General features: G+C 43.8%; 1 pseudogene; it reads left to right on the top strand.

Annotated features, from left to right (window-relative positions):
* Positions 1-11,864: 11,864 nt before the first annotated feature.
* On the top strand, positions 11,865-11,982 carry LOC126092975 (5S ribosomal RNA; annotated as a pseudogene).
* Positions 11,983-17,750: the final 5,768 nt, after the last annotated feature.

The following is a 17,750-nucleotide window of genomic DNA, read 5'->3' as shown; positions in this document are numbered from 1 at the left end:
GACGACGTGGCGCTAGTAGTGGTTAGTGGTGAACTGGGCTAAGCCCCAGCACACTCGCCCGCCTGTTTAACTCTTCCAATGATACAGCGCTTCTTTCGCCAGAACGTCTATGCCAAAATTCAGGCCAATTTTCCAGGAATAAATCCTTTAAATATTTTGTACATAGACTTTTATTACGATGTAACCTGTCAAAATATTTGGAGCTCGCATTGGCCTTATTGTTCTCCATACCTCGGCTCTCTGATACCTATCCTTCTCCTCTCTACATACATTTTCTTCCAGCAACCTGTTTTTCTTTTTTAACACTTCCCTTTTTACTCGTCTATTTAGGTTCGATACCCATCTTAAATTTCAGTATCATTCGCATCCAAGAACATCAAGTAAGCTTCTTTCGTGTCTTCAATCAGTTCTGGTATTTCTAAATCACACCAAACTGGTTCTTTCTTCTTATCATATTCTCTAAAGGTTTCTATTGTTGCTTTATCTACACTCCTGGAAATTGAAATAAGAACACCGTGAATTCATTGTCCCAGGAAGGGGAAACTTTATTGACACATTCCTGGGGTCAGATACATCACATGATCACACTGACAGAACCACAGGCACATAGACACAGGCAACAGAGCATGCACAATGTCGGCACTAGTACAGTGTATATCCACCTTTCGCAGCAATGCAGGCTGCTATTCTCCCATGGAGACGATCGTAGAGATGCTGGATGTAGTCCTGTGGAGCGGCTTGCCATGCCATTTCCACCTGGCGCCTCAGTTGGACCAGCGTTCGTGCTGGACGTGCAGACCGCGTGAGACGACGCTTCAAAAAAAAAAAAAAATGGTTCAAATGGCTCTGAGCACTATGGGACTTAACATCTATGGTCATCAGTCCCCTAGAACTTAGAACTACTTAAACCTAACTAACCTAAGGACAGCACACAACACCCAGCCATCACGAGGCAGAGAAAATCCCTGACCCCGCCGGGAATCGAACCCGGGAACCCGGGCGTGGGAAGCGACGACGCTTCATCCAGTCCCAAACATGCTCAATGGGGGACAGATCCGGAGATCTTGCTGGCCAGGGTAGTTGACTTACACCTTCTAGAGCACGTTGGGTGGCACGGGATACATGCGGACGTGCATTGTCCTGTTGGAACAGCAAGTTCCCTTGCCGGTCTAGGAATGGTAGAACGATGGGTTCAATGACGGTTTGGATGTACCGTGCACTATTCAGTGTCCCCTCGACGATCACCAGTGGTGTACGGCCAGTGTAGGAGATCGCTCCCCACACCATGATGCCGGGTGTTGGCCCTGTGTGCCTCGGTCGTATGCAGTCCTGAATGTGGCGCTCACCTGCACGGCGCCAAACACGCATACGACCATCATTGGCACCAAGGCAGAAGAGACTCTCATCGCTGAAGACGACACGTCTCCGTTCGTCCCTCCATTCACGCCTGTCGCGACACCACTGGAGGCGGGCTGCACGATCTTGGGGCGTGAGCGGAAGACGGCCTAACGGTGTGCGGGACCGTAGCCCAGCTTCATGGAGACGGTTGCGAATGGTCCTCGCCGATACCCCAGGAGCAACAGTGTCCCTAATTTGCTGGGAAGTGGCGGTGCGGTCCCCTACGGCACTGCGTAGGATCCTACGGTCTTGGCGTGCATCCGTGCGTCGCTGCGGTCCGGTCCCAGGTCGACGGGCACGTGCACCTTCCGCCGACCACTGGCGACAACATCGATGTACTGTGTAGACCTCACGCCCCACGTGTTGAGCAATTCGGCGGTACGTCCACCCGGCCTCCCGCATGCCCACTATACGCCCTCGCTCAAAGTCCGTCAACTGCACATACGGTTCACGTCCACGCTGTCGCGGCATGCTACCAGTGTTAAAGACTGCGATGGAGCTCCGTATGCCACGGCAAACTGGCTGACACTGACGGCGGCGGTGCACAAATGCTGCGCAGCTAGCGCCATTCGACGGCCAACACCGCGGTTCCTGGTGTGTCCGCTGTGCCGTGCGTGCGATCATTGCTTGTACAGCCCTCTCGCAGTGTCCGGAGCAAGTATGGTGGGTCTGACACACCGGTGTCAATGTGTTCTTTTTTCCATTTCCAGGAGTGTATATTATTCTTTATATGTTCATATCCGCTTTCTGTTTTTTTCTCTGTACTGTCCAATTTGTTTGACAGTCGATGTTGGTATAGGTACTTAGTACTATCTTCCCTTAGACCGCAGAAGTTATATACTTCATGATTTCAGGCTCATCATCATGTTGCGTCACTTCCGTTCAGCTCTACTCCTGAAAGTATAAGGGACATAAATTTTACATTCCACAAGATTATTATCACTTACCCAATCTTCCATTCTTTTAACTGTGACATAACGAATTTTTAAATTATCCTTTTCCTCAATAATAGATATCACTAGTTGATTTCGGCCATTTTGTACGTTTATAAAATGTAAATTTATGTATTTCCTTGTGAGCAACGAATGTCTTTTCCACTCTTAAATCACATTGCTCCAGTAAATGCACCAACCTTTTCCATTTTCATTCCTAACATCCTTCCCACGTATCCATGCTTCGATGTTCCTCTCTTTCTCTACTCTGCCTAAAAAATCTACCAGTGTCAGTTCCTGGACACTTGGAACGGCTTCTGTAGTCTTTATAAGCATCTGTTAAAAATCTTCTTTTACATTCAAAGCCACAACTTCTTTTGGGGTACACAGTCCCACTGTCACTATATTAATGGCTCTAACTATCAGACTGAGCTTTACCAGTTTTTCATTAATTGCATCCCACGAGGTTACATATTTTGAGCACCGTTTATTTAGAATGATGGGAACTCATGCTCTCGCTCTACTTCTTTTGTCCACTTTTCTAAAATAATGTGCGAACTCCGGCAGATGGTCACAACCGGTACATCTCACTCTTGTTTTCCGAAGCACAGCCGCATCAGTGTTGTGCTGTCCTGTATCAATCAAAACTTCTAGTTGTTCCTCAGGATGTCCTGTACATTCCAGAAGCCAAAACGCAAAGTCCATTCTTGTTTCTGTTGACGAATTTCATCGAAAACGATCCAAAAACTAAGGAATATTGAGGGGTATTTTAGCTGGCTGCCTTTTTTGTGGATGAGTAGTTGGTCCATCGCACAGTCCCCAATCTGGATGGCCAGGATTTTTCATGAGGATGCTCTTCCCAAGGAAGACTGGTTCACCATGCCTCAGAGTACTTCCTTATCAATAATGAAGAAGATGGGAAAGGAATAACTAAGCATAGGAAGAGAATCTGATGTTCATAGTTCATCCATAGGCTGTTCCGCGTAAGGAAATGAAAGGGATGACATGTCGATGCAGGACACACTTCGTCTGGCTCCTCAGCCAGTATAATCAGTTTGCGAAGATAAGTGGAAACTGGCGTGGCTCAACTATTGTAAAAGGGCTGCTACTCTTTCTATGTACGCACTGCTGGAAAAAGAATTAGTACTCCTGGAAAGACGACGTCGGTTTTGATTCGATGATGGCGTATGACACCCGAGGGATAATAGATGTACTGATAATGGTTTAAATGTCGTCCGCCAGCAGATAGCGTAGCGGTACGGCAACAAATAACATATAACGAGCTGTGAGATACAGTGAAGATAAAACAGTCACAGGAACAGAGAAACTTCTTCCCGTTACTCATGCCAGTGACTGTATAGCTATAGTGCTGCGCTGTAGAGAAATGAAACCACTATTCCAGACCTGCCACAGGATCCGAGATGTGTTGAGGTTCACGACGTATCCGGTACATGCTTTCCATGCTGCAGGCTTCTAAGAACATCGACGTAAATGTGGTGAAGATTACGTTTCTGAAACCGGTAAACCGATTATTACACGGATGTAAGACCATGAACGCTTTGTACGACTAGGGCAACGCAACAAATCAGCCCTGCCCGAAAACCATTAATTTTCAAGAAACGTGTGTTTGCTCGGCAGCGACGGATACAGAGAGTCTATCGAAATAATAAAACACCCTAACAGCATGAAAAGGGACGACAGATACAGTTACGGACCGACTGCCAACTTCATTGCGCCGCTTGTGTTCACCTGCCAGCAGCACCACACGACCCTGATTCAACAGTATAAACAAGCGATCATAACAGAACTTCCGTGCTGCATGAATATATTGCTTCTGAGAAACACACTGAGTACAATCCGCGAATTCGCTAGTGCCTGCATATTATGCGCCCATCGTACAGCCACACCTCCATAGCAACCTTTACTGCGAATTGTCCAGTTTCATTCCAGAACCTAATAGCCGAAATAAGACACTCTATAGGGGAAGACCTTCACCAGAATTCGGCATTTAGTCGCCCTGAAGTGGACCTTTGCAAAGACGATAGAAACGTCGGCATTTTACTTTTTTTAGTGTTTCAGAATGACGCGGCCTAACACCCAAAATAATTTTATCCAAAACGTGTAACTTACTTTCTGGAGTCCCTACGTAGGTAGTTCTCTGTGGATGCAGTTGTGTACAGCCGAAATGTCATTCCTAAAATTATGCTTCTAAATGCAGAGGGACATATAGATAACCAGTGCCTGGTACAAAGATTGGCAGCTGGTAGCTAACCATCAATGAATGCCGTATCACGCAAGTAAATTCACCAAAATATCCTAGAACATTTGAAAATACCAGCCAGATTGAGCCACTGAAATCAGTCACAATCTTTCGCATGGAGTTTCTGTCCGAAGTGATTCAAGATGGAACGAACACATTAATCTAGAATTGTTGGAGTCGAACGCCAGCCTCACATTTACTGGGAGAATGCTGAAGATTTGTAATTCACACACGGACGAAGTCGCTTATGAACATTCTTTTGATCAAATATTGAATATTATTCTTCGGTATGGAACAGATACCTCATAGGTTTAGCTGACTTTCAAATAAGAGCTGCACGAAAAGTCACGGGTTTGCTTAGTTAGCGTGAGAGTGTCAAAGAGATTCTCAAAAAATCTCAGTGGGAGACGCTACAATGATGACTCTGGCCATGGCAGAGAGCCTTACACACACGATTTTGTTCTAGTTTGCAGGCGCCTTTCATAAGCTGCACAAGCGCATCGCATACGGCATCAGTCACGTGAATAACACGAAGGAAGGATTGGGTTTAACGTCTCGTCGACGTCGAGGTCATTAGGGTCGGAGCACAAGTTCGGATTGTGTCAAGGATGAGGAAGGATATCGACCGTGACCTTTGAGGGGAACTATCCTGGCATTAGCCTGTAGCAATTTAGGGAAACCATGAAAAACCTAAATCTGGATGGGTGGACGTGAGTTTGAACCTGTGGTCCTGCCGAATACGCGTCCAGCAGCGTCCTAATTACTGAGCCACCTCGCTCGGTTGGTAAGTCACAGATACTCGCGTCAGTCCTCGATGGCGACCCATCTTTCGTAAAACAAGGAAGTGCTGGTTTCTCTTAATGCAGCCCCAAAATTTGACTGGAGCCGATCAATGAGAACACATGGCGCACAACGTTCATTTAGTTCTGCCTTGCGCTTGAAATACAAAAGCACCCTCTTCTGATGCTTCGGCATGGCCAGCATGCAGTAGCAAGCTGTATTCAGACATCTGTCTTAGATTTGATATTGGAACAATTGAGGTCCATGATAACATTCAGGCTAGGCAAAGTCCCGTCCCTTTCGCGTTATCCTTTGTGGGTGTTCTTCAAACGCAAAATGGTGGGTGCTTGTTGTCATTTTGAATTGCTTCAGAACACGTTGTGATCGGAAACCGTCCTGTGCTAAATTGCGTTAATCATCTGCAAATTCAAGTGACTTACAAACAGCTGTTCTCATAACGATTATGATTCTAAAGATTTCTTTTTGCTTTTATTTTTCATACGACATTCGGAACGTATGTTATATGTGCTGACTCTATGTTTATTCATAGCCAACATCGCTAACCTGTACATCTAATATGCCTGTTTATTACACTGAATTTCTTGTGGATTTCAACATTTCAGTCTCGCGAGTTCATTATTATACATCTCTTTCCTTGATCTACCAATTGTGCAATGTGCTTTTTGTCTCCATGTTTGAATATTTAAGCTTGATTTCATGGTAAATGGGTTCCATACACTTACGGTGCGTTTTGCTCAAATTAACATTGCGCATGAGTGCTCCTCTTGCGTTTTTTGGTAAGGACTTCGTCGTATGTTACATAAACTGCCTCGTAATCTCAAAACATATGGCTTGTGTGATAAATACGACTATCTGCAATTACCTCGGCTCAGGCGCAGGTTCATCTCGGAGAACTGCTTGCCGAGGAAGCAGAGGCTATCGCTCTATCGGATCAAAGGAGAATTTCTCAAATGACGATAAGCAAAGGTTGGTAGAGATTCGAGAGTCTGTAGACGATCTATGCGCGAAGCATACAATAACTCCCGCCTTCGTACTTTAGCAAAAGATCTGGCCAAGAATCCGGGAAAACTCAGGTCCTACGTAAAATCTCTAAGCGGGTTTAAGGCTTCCGTCCATTCACTCGTTGAGCATTGTAGTGTGGCAGTTGAAGATAGTGAAGCGAAAGACGAAGTTTTAACTTCCGCGTTTAAGAAATAGTTCACGCAAGAGAATCGTAGAAACACATCGTCGTTTGACCACTGCACAGGGCCTCGTATGGACGACATAGTAATAAGCTTTCCTGTGGTAGCGAAATAAGCGAAAGAGTTGGAAACATGTAAGTCACCAGGTCGGAGGTAATCCTAATTCGGTTTTACAAAGAGAACTTTACGGCACTAACCCCTTGCACATCTTGCATGTATCGAGAATCTCTAGCCAACGCAAAGCGCGAAGCGATTGAAAAAAAGCTCGGGTGACTCTTACATATAAGAAGGGTAAACAGACCTGCAAAATTACAGACCAATATCTTTAACATCGGTTTGCTGCAGAATTCTTGAACATATTTTGAGTTTTTTGAGTTCGCATATAACAAATTTCCTAGAGACCGAAAAGGTTATGTCGACGAATCAGAATACTCAGCTTGTTCTTTGTTCACATGACACATTGCGAACTATGGAGAAAGGGCAACTGGCAGATTTCATATTTCTAGTTTTCCGAAAAGCGTTTGACACGGAGCCCACAGCGGACTATTAACGGAGGTACTAGCAGATGGTATATATTTCCAGATATGTGAGAGGCTCTAAGGCTTCTTAAGTAATAGAATTCATTATGTTGTCCTCAACGGCGAGAGATGAGGGGATCGTCAGGAGTTCCCCAGGGGAGTGTGATGGGACCGCTATTGTATTCTATGCACATAAATGATCTGCCGGACATGGTGGGCAGCGAACTGAGGTTGTCTGCTGGTGGTACTGTGGTGTATGGGAAGGTGTCGAAGTTGAGTGGCTGTACAAGGATACAAGATGACTTAGACAAAATTTGTAGTTGGTGTGAAGAACGGCAGCTAGCTCTAAACGAAGAAAAATTTAAGTTTAATGCGGATAAGTAGGAAGAAGAAGCCCGTCACGTTCGAATAAAGCATTGGCAGTGTCCTGCTTGACATTTTCATGTCATTTAATATCTGAGCGTAACGTTGCAAAGCGATATGAAATGGAAGGAGCGTGTGAGGATTATGGTAGGGAATGCGAATGGTAGATTTCGGCTTACTGGGAGAATTTTAGGAAAGTGTGGTTAATCTGTGAAGGAGACTTCAGATAGAACGCTGGTGCAGCCTGTTCTCGAGTACTGTTCGAGTTTTTGGGATCCACACCAAGTCGGATTAAAGGACGACTTCGAAGACATTTGGAGGTGGGCTGCTAGATTTGTCACTGGCAGGTTCGAACGACGGGCAGGTATTATGGTGGTTCTTCGGGAACTCAGATTAGATTAGATTAGTACTTGTTCCATAGATCATGAATACGACATTTCGTAATGATGTGGAACGTGTCAGCTTAATAAAAGGTGTCTATACAAGGTATTACATTACACAAAATATTACATGACACTTCATTTTTTTTTTTTGGTGGGTGTAGGGGAAGTTACCCACTTACTATATCCAAAAATTCATCTAATGAGTAGAAGGAGTTGTCCTTTTAAATGCTATATGGCTATCTGTCAGACTTTTGATGCTATTAGGTAAGTGACAAAAGACTTTTGTGGCAGCATAATTTACCCCCTTCTGAGCTGAAGTTAGATTTAACCTTAAGCTGTGAAGATCAGCCTTTCTCCTAGTGTTGTAGCCATGTACACTGCTATTACTTTTGAATTCGTTCGGATTGTTAATAACAAATTTCATAAGTGAATATATATATTGTGAGGCTACAGTGAAGATCTCTAGCTCTTTAAGTAAGTGTCTGCAGGATGATCTTGGATGAGCTCCAGCTATTATTCTGATTACACGCTTTTGTGCAATGAACACTCTTTTACTCAATGATGAGTTACCCCAGAATATGATGCAATACGAAAGCAGAGAATGAAGATAGGAGTGGTAAGCTGATTTACTGAGATGTATATCGCCAAAATTTGCAATGACCCTAATAGTGTAAGTAGCTGAACTCAAACGTTTCAGCAGATCCTCAGTGTGTTTTTTCCAGTTCAACCCCTCATCAATGCATACACCTAGAAATTGTGAATATTCTGCCTTAGCTACCGATTTCTTGTCGAAGTCTGTATTTATTAATGTTGTCATTCCATTTACTGTGTGGAACTGTATGTACTGTGTTCTGTCAAAGTTTAATGAGAGCCCATTTGCAGAGAACCACTTAATGATTTTCTGAAAAACATTGTTTACAATTTCACCAGTTAATTCTTTTCTGTTGGGTCTGATAGCTATACTTGTATCATCGGCAAAAAGTATTAACTTTGCAGCTTCGTGAATTTAGAATGGCAAGTCATTAATATATATTAAGAACAGCAGAGGACCCAAGACCGAACCTTGCGGCACCCCATTCTTGATTGTTCCCCAATTTGCGAAATAACCAGTTTTTTGCACATTATGTGAACTGCTTATTTGAACTTTCTGCACTCTTCCAGTTAGGTATGATTTAAACCATTTGAGCGCTGTCCCATTCGTACCACAGTACTTGAGCTTATCTAGAAGTATTCCATGGTTTACTCAGATGGGGGTCCATAGAGGGAAGGCGAAGTTCTTTTCAAGGAATGATGCCGAGAAAATTTAGAGAACCGGCGTTTGAAGCTGACTACAGAACGGTTCTGCTCATGCCAACATACATTTTGCATAGGGATCACTGAGATAAGATACAAGAAAGTAGGGCTGATACGGAGGCACATAGACAGTCGTTTTTGCCTAGTTCTATTTGCGACTGGACCAGGAAAGGAAATGACTGCTAGTGATAGGGGGTACCCCCACCACGCATCGTTCGGTGGCTTGTGGAGTACGTACATTGATGAGCCAAAACATTATGACCACTGCGAGGTTGAATGTCTCCTGGTGGTGTTGCGGGCACGTGACAGAATGTAAGCGGAAGGGAGACGAATGTGCAGTCGTTATGGCGAAGATACGCGTTGCAAGCGCGGAAATCCAGCCACATAACCGGTTTTGACAATGGGCACATCGTTGTGACACTGCGACTGGAAACGAAAATCTCTGAAACGGCAAAGCTGGTCGCCCGATTCCTGGACTCCCTGTATTGAGCACGTATGGAACGTGGTTGACGGTTGTGAAATAACGAGTTGACCATAAGGTACTGCACGACCAAATCTCACCGTAAAACCCTGAGACCGGAGGATCCTTCTCTGCATAATCCAGGACAGGCGGCGGTCTGTGGAAGATCTGACCACAGAGTACAATGCTGGTGGAGGCACAAGTGTTCCGGGGCACAGCGTCCAAAGGGCATTGTTGAACATTGAGCTTACGTGTTCCTTTATTGACCCAAAGACATCGTCAATTATGACTGCAGTGGGCACAACGTCACTGAGGTTTCATCGTGGATCAATTGAAAGGTGTCATATGTCGAATGAATCGCATTTCTTGTTACACTAGGTCGATGGTTGGGTCATCACACGCCGCCATCCAGGCGAACATCTGCACGAAACATACACCTGTGACGCTACAACGCAGTCCTTGCTATGAATTTTTTTCGCTTACTTAACACATGAAACTGTTTGTATACCATGTATTGTCTAGTGTAAATACTATGTTTAAATTATGTAATGTTTAACACTGGCAAGTCAGGGCATATTTAGTTAACGTTGAAGTCAGAGAGATTGTTTTGTCGTGCCACTGGGCGCGGGAGCGCGCCAGCGGGCAGTAGTAGCAGCGACGCCGTGCTCGGAGTAAGACGTACAGTCGAGTGCTGCTATCCCTAGCTGTGTTACATCCAACGGCTAGTGTGTGGATCTAAGTACGACGGGAAAGTAATGGTCGACATATCTGGAAGCATGGCCGGGCAAGTTATTATGGATTAACGGGCATAGTGCTGAAGAAACGAGGGCTTAAATGTGGAGCGCACTGTGGGCCCAAGTCGCAACAGTAAAAGCCCGCTGCCACGTTGTGTCGCCGCCGTGGACTTCCGTCGATCCACCAACGAGGGAAGTAAGATCTATGTAATTTTCGTAGGATAAAATTGTAAGTGGCTTGCCAGTGGCTGTGCTTTTCTCTGAAGTTGAACAATTAATAACAAGCACTTTATAATCGAAGTGTTGCAGTTACATTCCACCCGACAATAACACCAAGTAGGTTCCTTCCGATCCTTACCTTACTGAACCGAGTGTGTCATGCCATTATCAAAAGAAAATATGTTAATTATCAAATTATTGGCATAGACGGTGAAGAATAAATTTCAGACTGTTTTGAACGATTGGTTATCGTAGTTAATTGTTGCACTTAATAAGCTTACGCCAACCGTAGTAACTTAATAATAGACTGAAGTAATAAATTTGATCATTAACATTTATTTCAATGCATATTCAGCTGGAGTTAGTTCAAGGATATTTCATGAAACTATAAAGCTTATTCCACCTGATAATCGCCCAATTAATGAATTACTATCATTCAAAACATAGTTAATCACTTATTGGCAATATATTTCATTATCAGTAGATTAAACTGTGCAAAGTACGTAATTTTAAAGACAGAATGAGAGTCCATTATTCAAAATCTCGATAGATAATTATCTGTGTTGTCAGCATTGCGCTTATATGACAAATTATGAACAAAATAATTATCAAAATACTGATTGAAAGTTAACAATTAATGTTTAAGTGTAGTTAGGTTGTTATAACATTATTTTATATGACTACTGAGCGTGACACAGCACTTACGTAAAAGTTCCCGTTCCACCTGCTGCGCTACAAACAGGTAAACTTTATTTTAGACACAATTATTCACGTACTTAACAGTACTGTCGCTCATCAGTTGAGCTGGCGACCGATTTTTTAACTGCTTTTACAACTTAATCATTTCTTTCGGCAAAATTTATTTCCAAATTATTTCCATTATTTCATTTACCGATCGTTACTGAACGAAATTACTCATTCAATAACGATCAAGTTATAACGTCTCCTATTTCCCACGGAATAATCGTTATTTACTCCGGATTCGGATGCCTTATCCCGACACGGGTCAAAATTCATAATTCACGGTCATTGTTAACTTGTAATTTCGCAAATCCCGGGAAGCAGGGGGGTATTATACACCGCGCCACAAATACAGGCCGGTGAGGGCGTAACTATGCTACGGGATACACTGAGCTGGGCTTCCATGAGATCGGAAGTATCATGACAGCAGTGAACCACGCCAATATTATCGCAGACATGCTGCATCGTTTCATGCCTGAAGTCTCCCTCTATGGCGGCGACTTCTTCCAGCATGACAGCTGTCCGTATCGCAAGGTCAGAATTGTGCTGCAGTGGTTTTATGGTCATTAGAGCGCTCTCACGCCAACGGCCTTGCCGCAGTGGTAACACCGGTTCCCGTCAGATCACCAAAGTTAAGCGCTGTCGGGCTGGGCTAGCACTTGGATGGGTGTCCATCCGGTGAGCCGAGCGCTGTTGGCAAGCGGGGTGCACTCAGCCCTTGTGAGGCAAACTGAGGAGCTACTTGATTGAGAAGCAGCGGCTCCGGTCTCGTGAACTGGAGTACGACAGGAAGAGCGGTGTGCTGACCACGTGCCCCTCCATATCAGTATCCAGTGACGCTTAGGATGACACGGCGGCTGGTCGGTACCGTTGGGCCCTTCAAGGCCTGTTCGGACGGAGTTTAGTTTCGTAGTGCTCTCACATTGATGTATGAGCCACAAAATGTGCCCGATCTGTACCCATTAGAACACAAATCGGGCACCAGCTGCGGGCCCGTGTACCACCAGCCCGTAATTTGTGGGAATTACTTGACCGGTGCGCAGACATACTTCATGAATTCTATCAAGGACTTGTAGAATCCATGCCAAGCAGAATCTTCGTTGCACTGTCTTTGAAAAATGGAATAATACGCTTTTAAACAAGCGCTCATAACGTTTTCGATCATCTGTGTGTGTAGATGTAGATGTAGATCTGTCTTTTAAATAGGAGATGACTAAGCTAATGCAAAACGCAATGAAATGGGACAAAGTTACTCTGAAGTAATACAACTGAACATAGAACATGCGCGGATCTCCGAGATATCCTACGTATCTGCAAATCGCATTCATGACGAAAGCTGCATGTTTTCAGGTGACTGGGCACTGTAGGTAATACAGTACAGAAACATTTCTCTTAGAACAAACTGGACATATAACGTATGATTTCTCAAGCTTTGAGACTTTCTAGTACGATTTCTCAAGCTTTGAGACTTTGTAGTACGTAGTTCCTAGCTCATGCACACGTTCAATGTTCAGCCGCGTTACTTGTGAATAATTTTACTTCCTTTCATTGAACTTTGTATAAGCTTTGGCATCTCCTATTGTTATTCAGAAAGCGTAATCGATAGGCCGTATTCACTCTCTAGGGAATGTATTTCAGCGCATAAACGGCTTTCATAATTTTGTACGAACACTGGAAAATGTTTTTGAAAGGAGTCTCAGCTTACACAATATACACATTGCATAATGACCATATAGCTACAATTAGAGGAATTCCGGCTCACACCGAGGACTATGGGCAATCTTTCTTCTCGCGTATTATCCGTAAATGGGGTGGGAATGGGAAAGGGGGGGGCGGAGCGATGCTGATACACTATCTACCCTCCACCACACAATATACTGTGTTCACACCGTATTCTGCCCGGACGTTGTTCGACTGCCTTATTTACCTGTACCATAAGTATCGCTGGCCCTGGACGAGTTGCTAGAAACGGTAATGGAAAATTACGTTCTGTACGCCTTATGGAGCAGCGTTGAATGCTTGGTGGAGCTGTCTGAGGTTAAAAAATTGTTAGCACTCCAACCCTATGATAACCGTGTTGGCTAGTCGTTAATCCTCTTGAAAGGGAGTAGAACAATGTAGCACTGGAAACCCATTATCACTGGTATAACGAATAAACCTGGTTTGCTCCTTCCCGGAGCACATCCGAACGGAAGGTTCGGCCATCACGAAAAGTGGGAATGACTTTAATTTTATGGCACTTATTTCAGCCGGCGAGCAGGACTTCCGCTGCGGGGCGACAAACGGGTTTCCCGGTAAATTGCAGGCGTGTGACTTTTAATCAAACGCGCAATGGCGGACCTGCCTGGGCGCCGCTGTACTAAAGTTGCAATAAAGGACTCTGTGCGGCCATAAAGAGGGGAAACCTATTAAAAGCGCTCCGCAGTTATTGAAAGAAATAAAATCGCGCTATTGGCCCGCCTTTACGCACGGCGATCGATGGGGCGGGATCGCTGGACTTGGCGCGTAAATCACGAATGAATACTAATGCGATCGCACCCCACCTACTCCTACATGTGCTGCAAAAATTAATTTGCACTTCGTAGCGGTGCAAATATAACTCCAGGGCCAGGAAATGTGAAGCGAAACGCACTCCGAATGGCTGTAATTAACCGAAAGTCCCACTGTTTCCAAGTTCTTTCGCTGCCGGCTTACTCGTGCAATTTCTCACGCTTCGCGGCGGACCTGGAGGATCTTTATTGCACGTTTTTACGACGAGAACTTGTTTCTGAAAAACTCGCTTCGATGGAAATTTTTTATCTGGCTGCGTGTGTCGTGTTAAAGTCCGCGCATAACAATTTACGTAAACGTCCTCCACTGTTTGCGAAACTCGGCGAAGCGCCGGCGCTGCCGCCTCGCAGCAGAAGCAGTTACGTTTGATAGAATCGTTAAAATAGATGCTGTTTTTAGCTGCCGTTCAATTAGGAAGGCGAGCGATGAGTCCGTGTTTAATGCGTTTTGCACCAGCGTAATAAAGGTGTACTGCAATGCGCTAATATTTTGGAATGCGGAAAAAGAAAAAACGTTGATGGCAACTTGGAGACGGAAAATGTGGAGTGATCTTTACGGTTTAGAAAGCGGTACCATTACTGCTTACGACGCTTTTAAGATAATATAGGTTACAAGATGTCTCTAGTAATGCTGAGATCGCAAATATTTCAAGTATACGAGATATCGAAACGAGGTTATCGACAAGCGATAGTACATAACGGGACAAGTTTACAACATAATACCAGTAACTTTTTTTTGGGATTCGATACATCTACATCTACATCTAAATTTATACTCCGCAAGCCACCTAACGGTGTGTGGTGGAGGGCACTTTACGTGCCACTGTCATTACCTCCCATTCTTGTTCCAGCGCGTATGGTTCGCGGGAAGAACGACTACCGGAAAGCCTCCTTGCGCGTTCGAATCTCCCTAATTTTACATTCGTGATCTCCTCGGGAGTTATAAGTAGGGGGAACAATATATTCGATACCTCATCCAGAAACGCACCCTCTCGAAACCTGGACAGCAAGCTACACCGCCATGCAGAGAGCCTGTCTTGCAGGGTCTGCCACTTGAGTTTGCTCAACATCTCCGTAACGCTATCACGCTTACCAAAGAACCCTGTGACGAAACGTGCCGCTCTTCTTTGTATCTTCTCTATCTCCTCTGTCAACCCGACCTAGTACGGATCCCACACTGATGAGCAATACTCAAGTATAGGTCGAACGAGTGTTTTGTAAGCCACCTCCTTTGTTGATGGATTACATTTTCTAAGGAGTCTTCCAATGAATCTCAACCTGGCACCCGCCTTACCAACAATTAATTTTGTATGACCATTCCACTTCCAATCGTTCCATACGCATACTCCCAAATATTTTACAGAAGTAACTGCTACCAGTGTTTGTTCTACTATCATATAATCATACAATAAAGGATCCTTGTTGTGAAGATCGTTTTAGTGACATAGCGCAAATATTCCTAAAAAATTTTCAGTTATTTTAGTCAATGTATACCTACTTCTTTAACCACTATCCTTCCGCTACTGAAAACAGTCTGTGCCACATTCTATCACATTAATTGCTGCTGTGCCATCAGGTACCGACGTGTTCCAGCAGTCTTCTTCAAATCATCGAATCATCTTGTTGGGTTCTCCTAGTGCTTCATTCCTGTCACCGAGTCTCCAATGAATAACCTTATGATACAATATGTTGGGACTCAGCATCGCTATGTGGCGAGCACTCTGCCATTTCAGCCAGGTAGCCTTCTCGAAGACGCCTGTTAGATTATATTACAGTTTTGTTCCATAAAGCCAAAGCGAGGAGATCGATATGGATGTCATAAAAAAGAATTCATAATACATTTTAAAAAAAGGAATGTTAATGTTCCGTTCACAGTCCATAACTGAAATTGTCATCATGGACGTGAAATAAGTCAAAAAATCTTAAACATTTTTAAAGAGGTAACAACAAACTCCTCACAAATCGTGTAAAGCTGCGCTGCAAAGCCCTAATATTTTGAAATATGGGAGACGGTAAATATACATATGATACTTTTTAGACTATTGAAGCCACATATTATCAAACAGAAAATTAGCTAACAACACTTATTTATAACGCTCAGATTACTGCATGGAAAGTGTGCAGAAGTCAGATTTCACGTAACACTCAGGTTATTTGACATTATTAATAATATAAATTTATGAATCAGTTTTGCTAAGAAATTTATCAATGGAGTAATAGTTTTTCAGCAATAAGTCCCTTACGCCACTGTTAAACTGGACTTTATTAGTAGTTAAACTTTATATGGCTTTCGGCAAGCTGTTGAAAATGTATGGTTTTGAAAAATGAGAAACTTTCTGGAGCAAACTAAGTGATTTATGAAGATTATTCTTATTTCTAGTATTTATTCCACGAATTTAGTTCAAACTGTCCGTATGGGCGCACGCGCTATCACGCCGCTTCCGGGTTCTGGGAAATGCGCTGGTCCGGGATCCAATTCGCTGCTTCCGTGCTGTTGACTTCTTTTCATGCTGTTTCGTCTTGAGCACGCTGTGCAAGTCCACGTATGTTTGCGCTAGTTGTCAGGTCCGCTTGAGAAGTGTGCAGTGTATTAAGACGTGCTCTGCGGAAGCTTTCTCCTCACAAGTACCTTCTTCTCGTTCATTGAGATGCATGCGGTGTAAATGCATTGGGTAAGTGTCATGTCCAATCAGGAAATGGATCATGTCTCTGCTTGGATCTATATGTCTCATTCCTAACCATTCCCTGACGTTGGGGAATAAGGTATAATCTCTCCGGCCCTTATCACTGCTATACCATTGTAGTTTCCAGTTATCTGATCGCCGCCTTTCTAAGTGGCGTTCGTCTCTCATTTCTACGCATGTTACGGTAGTTATGATGTCAGATAATCCCATCTTGAGCCAATATCCTCGATATTTGATGGTATAGTCTATCGGGTAGATTTCCAATACCACACAAAAAGCTTCAAGTGACGTGGTCCGGATAGCTCCCGATCACCTCAGCAGCATACTTCTTTCGCTTCGCCTAAAAGTTGTTGCGTTAGTAAAAAAAAAACGCAGACGGCCTGCCTATGTACCCCTGCGAAGCATACTATCAACTCAAAGATGGCACAGTGATATATACAGTACGTAGCGTGACAAGTGGAAATCTAAAGTGGCCAATGTTTACTCTAGCTAGATTTTATAGAAGTCGCTCGACCTTGTAGAAACTATTAGTATGTGGTTATGAAAGTACAAGATCGTGACCTCAGTGGTAGCTTCGCAGCATTTATTTGCGTCGTGCCCTCGAACAATATACAGGTACAAAAGTATTACACGATTGCAGAACAGTCACTGGAAGCAATTATATGCATTAAGGATCTGGAAGCATAGGAAACAATTTAATGCGGAACGACCACAAAAAACTGATCGTACCTGAGGCAGATACCAGACTGAATCGATTGAAAATGTCCTGAGGTGGTATAGTCCACCTACGAACGAGTTTACAATCATTCGGTAGATACTTTAACTTTCCTCATCAGTCTGTGACCCATACCAGAATTGATAAAGGAAGTAGAGATGATCCAAAGAAGAGTAGTGAGTTTTGTTATAGGTAGACGTTACAAGAGATGCATTTTACACCAGGATGTGGTTAACTATTAAAGTTCTGAAAATGGTCTTGCTTAGATGAGTCGACCAGTATACGTATTTCTTTCTGCTACGTATATCTCTCAAAAAGATTTAAAGGCAAAAATAGAGTTATTCGAGCTTTATGGAGACATACCAACAATCGTTCTTACTGTGTACTACTGGTGACAGGGAGAGGAAAAGTAGGAAATGGTAGTGATACAAAAAATACTCTCGTCCACAAAGAATAGCTGAGGGCAGACGTGCATGGAGACCCTTATCACAAGAAAGGGACAGGTTAGTGAGACATCTG

Source organism: Schistocerca cancellata, chromosome 7 (assembly GCF_023864275.1).
Source record: "Schistocerca cancellata isolate TAMUIC-IGC-003103 chromosome 7, iqSchCanc2.1, whole genome shotgun sequence".
Taxonomy (NCBI): domain Eukaryota; kingdom Metazoa; phylum Arthropoda; class Insecta; order Orthoptera; family Acrididae; genus Schistocerca; species Schistocerca cancellata.
The sequence above is the reverse complement of the archived record's forward strand: the minus strand, read 5'-3'. Positions and strand labels throughout refer to the sequence as shown.